The sequence below is a fragment of the Haematobia irritans genome, chromosome 4 (genome assembly GCF_050003625.1).
Source record: "Haematobia irritans isolate KBUSLIRL chromosome 4, ASM5000362v1, whole genome shotgun sequence".
Classification (NCBI taxonomy): Eukaryota; Metazoa; Arthropoda; class Insecta; order Diptera; family Muscidae; genus Haematobia; species Haematobia irritans.
In genome coordinates this window covers 64,895,499-64,901,373 of record NC_134400.1, presented here as the reverse complement: position 1 = coordinate 64,901,373, position 5,875 = coordinate 64,895,499, and positions in this window count along the sequence as shown.

Sequence of the window (5,875 nt, the reverse complement as noted above, 5' to 3'; positions counted from 1 at the left end):
CGAGTAGCACCGGAATGAGAGTTTGACCTTCTCAGTCAGTTCATGCATGTTGTTGTTCTCCTCGGGAGACTCAATTTCACAAATGGAGCTGTTATCCATTATTATCTTTATTCCTAACTTTTGCCACAAATCATATCCTATTATTAAACTTTGTTTTAAATGTGGAACCAAATAAAAAATCATATCTTCCACTTTTGCAATTGCAACGGTGTAATTGGTTTTGGTACAAAAGGCGAATATTGTTGAGGCATATCTAGTGTATTATAACCTGGTTGTTGCGGTCGAGGATAAGAAGGATACGTTGAAGGCAAAGTTTGATTTGGTGTATTGTGAAATGACGAATGAAAATTGGGTCGTTGTTGTCCCTGACGTGGGCCGTTATCCACCTGTCCATATGCCAATATATTCTGTCTCTGATTATAATTATCAAATGAAAGATTTCCCTGTGAATCAATAGAATTCCTAATAGCCTGTGGTATCATAACTGCGAGTCTGTCTTCTAACATACGCATCATGTCAGCCTGTGCAGCTTTTTTTTTTTTTTTTGATAAAAAAATGAAATGTTAAAGATTAATATAATAGTTAAATATTTCAATAAATTATATGTGGGGTTTTGTACATATGATTTTGATAAAGATTTGTAACAGAGATTTTATGTTTTTATCTTAACGTTTTTATATTCATTTTTTTGTTTTTTTTTTTACATTTTTATCCAATAATTTACAAATCGTTACACATAGAACAAATCATTTTATTTATATATAAGTAATTTTAAGAATTGTACATATAGTAGTTTCATTAGTTTTTGTTTAATTTGGTAAATGTGCATACACATGCATATATACATATACATACATACATACATATATATATGCATATATTTTTTTTTTAACAATGTAGCTAGACGGTTTGTAGTATCTAGCTTTGTTTCGTCTTATTTTTTTTTTCTTGATATGAATTTTTCAATGTTTTCAGATATTTTTGTTTTATATTTAATCATAAAATATTCAAATTTTTGTAGTATATATTGGGTATTGTTTAATCAGGTAAGTATATTTTTTTCAGAGTGTTGTTTAACGGTTTACAGTATAAAGTTGAATCCTTTTGTAGTGCACATGAAGCACTTTTTTTGTATTTTACACGTTTTACATATTATTTTACAATTTCTTTTTGTGGATTTACAAAGAAATTTGTTGAGCACCTTCGATATTCCAACAGAAGTTGTTATATCAAAGGTAATCAGGTAAAATATTTTATATTTTGTTAATGAACACGTTGGGACAATTACAAAATGGACAACGACATATTTACCTGGAATTTTTCCAATTTCTGCGGACAAATGTTTATATTTTTTTGTTTGGTTCCCCTTCTCTGGATATTTAACTCTCTCCACCATTTAATTCGACAACCATAGGTGTCTGTGCTAGTGTACTGTCTCAAACACGTGGTGAGTACAGCTAGCGTCCCCACCACTGAGTCGAACCGGGTTATGTCTACGCTTTGATAGTTTCCAAACTTTTTTGTTCACAGAATTCTATTTCTTTGTTAATCTCCTTAAATATTTTCAATTACAAAACACACTATCAATCCAAATATATACTTTATTACTTTTTTCTAATTTTTTGCCCATTTGCCGATGTGTTCTTGTCCGCAACGTGAAACTAAGTGAAAGATGGTTTTGCACAAGATTTCACCAAAGGTACCCTTACCATATTTCCGTCCGTTAGGACCAATCATGTTCCTATGCGGTACGATATCGTACTGGGTATAAAATGTATTATTCCCAATAAACACAAACGTTTGAAAAATGCTAAATTTCAACAATTTTTCAAACATTTTTTCAAAGGATTAGGGTAATATTCAAGTTGAGAAATTGTTGAGAAAATCGCGTTCTCAACAAAAAACAGACATTACCCTCAACAGTGAAATTCAACACATTAACAATAATATCTCAAGTGTTATCCTCAAATTGAAATGCATCGCTACTCAATAATTTGTCAAACAATTTTCGATGCGAGTCAAATTCAAAATTAACATCGTTGCAAATACTTTTCAAGCTAAATTTGTATGAATGATATCCCCACTTCAAATTGAAAGTCAAAGCCAAAATTCTATGAATTTTGTATAATTTATTCATTTTCATCAAAATAAAATATATAAAGGGTGATTTGTTAAGAGCTTGATAACTTTAAAAAAAAAAAAAAAAACGCATAAAATTTGCAAAATCTCATCGGTTCTTTATTTGAAACGTTAGATTGGTCCATGACATTTACTTTTTGAAGATAATTTCATTTAAATGTTGACCGCGGCTGCGTCTTAGGTGGTCCATTCGGAAAGTCCAATTTTGGGCAACTTTTTCGAGCATTTCGGCTGGAATAGCCCGAATTTCTTCGGAAATGTTGTCCTCCAAAGCTGGAATAGTTGCTGGCTTATTTCTGTAGACTTTAGACTTGACGTAGCCCCACAAAAAATAGTCTAAAGGCGTCAAATCGCATGATCTTGGTGGCCAACTTACCGGTCCATTTCTTGAGATGAATTGTTCTCCGAAGTTTTCCCTCAAAATGGCCATAGAATCGCGAGCTGTGTGGCATGTAGCGCCATCTTGTTGAAACCACATGTCAACCAAGTTCAGTTCTTCCATTTTTGGCAACAAAAAGTTTGTTAGCATCGAACGATAGCGATCGCCATTCACCGTAACGTTGCGTCCAACAGCATCTTTGAAAAAATACGGTCCAATGATTCCACCAGCGTACAAACCACACCAAACAGTGCATTTTTCGGGATGCATGGGCAGTTCTTGAACGGCTTCTGGTTGCTCTTCACTCCAAATGCGGCAATTTTGCTTATTTACGTAGCCATTCAACCAGAAATGAGCCTCATCGCTGAACAAAATTTGTCGATAAAAAAGCGGATTTTCTGCCACTGATTTTGGTAATAAAATTCAATGATTTGCAAGCGTTGCTCGTTAGTAAGTCTATTCATGATGAAATGTCAAAGCATACTGAGCATCTTTCTCTTTGACACCATGTCTGAAATCCCACGTGATCTGTCAAATACTAATGCATGAAAATCCTAACCTCAAAAGAATCACCCTTTAATAATACACTACACTACACAATACCACTACAATACCAATTGATAAATAATAATCTTATTAAACATATCAACAAATAAGAACAAAAAAAAAAAAAAACAAACAACAAAACTTTAAATATCTTAAACATTATTAGTAAACACTTTTGCATTGATAATTCGATTTCCTTCCTTTTGGTGTCATAGAACAGCATTAACATTTATTAACATGCGGGCAATTTGAAATTAGGAACGTACTGGACCGCGTGTTAGAATTGATTTCCAGCAGAACGAATTCACAAAATATCCATTTTAAACTGATAATAGCATATGAATTAAACTGACGATATGATGCACATTTTCATCCAGAAGTTGTTAATTTCAACAATTTGTTGTTTTTAACAATTTTAATTGGTTGCACTTGTAATGTTTCTGGAAACTTTTTCTTGTCGCTAAGCCACTCATTTTTCATTGGTCAGCTTCTTAATGTTTGCAAGAATGTAGCATCCAAAGATTTTAGTTTTCTGCAAAGAGATTTAAATTTAGTGACTTCTCTAAAGTGTAGATTATCCCTGTGCCATATCATGTGTGTGTTTCTGTCAGCGTTCCTTGTTTGTTTACATTCGTCACATTGGTTACGCTTGTTATAAAGGTATGAAATATCAAATATTCGTCTTTGCAATTTTCATAAATTTCACATTTCCTTTTCTACACAGGTATATGGAAGTGTTCTCGTAAAATTTTTTTTTAATGATGATGTCTATTTACCCTGGACAAAAAAATCAATGAAACCAATTTTGTTGTTCAAATTGTTCCATAGATGTTATTTCGTACCTGTTGTGCAAAGCAAACTTCCACATTATGTTTGGGTCATTTGGACGAATTTTCGTGTAAAAAATAGAAATGATTTTGTTTAAGTTCCAGAGAGGAAAGATAGATAAAAAGGAATAGTTTATGTTGCCGTCTGTGATGTAATTATGCCTATTCAATAATGGACTGGTTACAAAGGTAAGTTATGTAAAGAAATGTTGTGGTTTTTGTTTTTATTTTATGTTGTGAATGTTACTGCCTTGACCAATTTTCATAAATGTCCCTTTTTATTTTTATACAGGTACAAGGAATTTTCTTGCTGGCGAACATTCAGAAATTGATGTCTGTCTAGTGTCTATTGGCAATTATCATGGATAAAACGGGTTGTTTTGATTGTTCCAAGTGTGAATTGTTCTACCTGATGCATTCTTGTGTGTGGCTATAGACAATATATACCTAATTGTTGTGGCCCAACTAATATTACAAGGAATTTGGTTTGGATTGGCAAATGTGTATGGACTATGGCTATGGAATTTATTTATGTACCTGGTTTAAAATCTTTGCATTGTAAATAGATACGTATTTTTGAAAATCATTTAGATACAGCAATTTCTAATAATTTTTCTATTTGCAGGTATATCATGTTCGTTTCCTTTAATGACACGTGTTTCTCACAATTTAGGGACTATTTTCGTGTGGCTTGTGTGAAATGGTTGTTAAAGATGTCTATGGCATAATTTACGAACATACTGTGTGGAAATTCACGTAAAAAGGTTAAACAGTAGGACAATGATTATTCTCATATAAATGAAACTAAAAGCGATTTTGGATATTATCTGATGACTTGATTACAACAATGCATTATTAATGTTGGAAATAAGAGACAATACTTTTCTTCTACAATACGGCTAAGATAAGTTCTCTTCTTTATGAATTTCATATTAATTTTGGCAAATACTAATTTATTCTTTTTCTTCTTTTCTTACAGGTTTATGAAAAATGTCTAATTGAACTAAAGCCGTTTTCTCTTTTTTTCAAAGGTGCTGCGTCAACAAAACAAAAAGGATTGGTTATATTTCTTTGAACGTTGAATGCCGAAATTTAAATTTTACATTGAAGCTTTGAAGGCCGATCATATAGATCTTGTCGGTAAGAATTATTATCAGTTATATGTATATATTGTTCTATACCCTTAAATGCTGTGCGTGTATGACCCCGATATACTGTCCTTTTAGTGTTTCCACTTCGTATTGGCAATTTCCAATTGCCTTTCGAATTCGGCACTTTAGCCAAGGTCTACATAATTTTGCATTTATCCCCTTTAAGAAATTGCTTTGCACGAATTTTTTCCTAAAGACTTCTTGTCCTTCATGAAATGTCGTAAAGCGGCTTCTCCTGTTATAAGACCTGACATTTCGCTCATATGCTTCGTGTAATTTTTTCTTAATCTTTTTGTGCAAGATTTGCATCTGGTCCGCTTTAGGTAAAATCATTGTCTCACCATCCTCCAGAGCATTCAATTTCCTTAAGATTTTATAGGCATCAGCATGTGTTATCATCTGATATCCTGTGAGAGCAAAATAGGGTGATGTACCTGTTGACGAATGTATGGTGGATCGTAAGGAACACTCTATTTTCGAAATATTTTCATCCCATTTGGAATGATCTGTTTTCAGATAACACCTAATGCTGCTTAAAATCGTTTGATTCACTCGCTCACTTGCATTTGCCTGTGGGGAGTGAATTGGTGAACGAATATGTCGTATGCCAAACATTCTCAACAGATCTTGAAATGAATCTGATAAGAATTGTTTTCCATTATCGGAGTGTATGAATTCAGGTACTCCGAATTTATGGAAAACTTCTTCTACCAGGAATTTATTTACAGATTTTGTTATGGCTTTGCTCATAGCCTTTAATAAAACAAATTTGGGTTTGTGATCCAATACTATAAAAAGAAAGGCTTTACCAGATTTCGTCCGTGGGTAAGGTC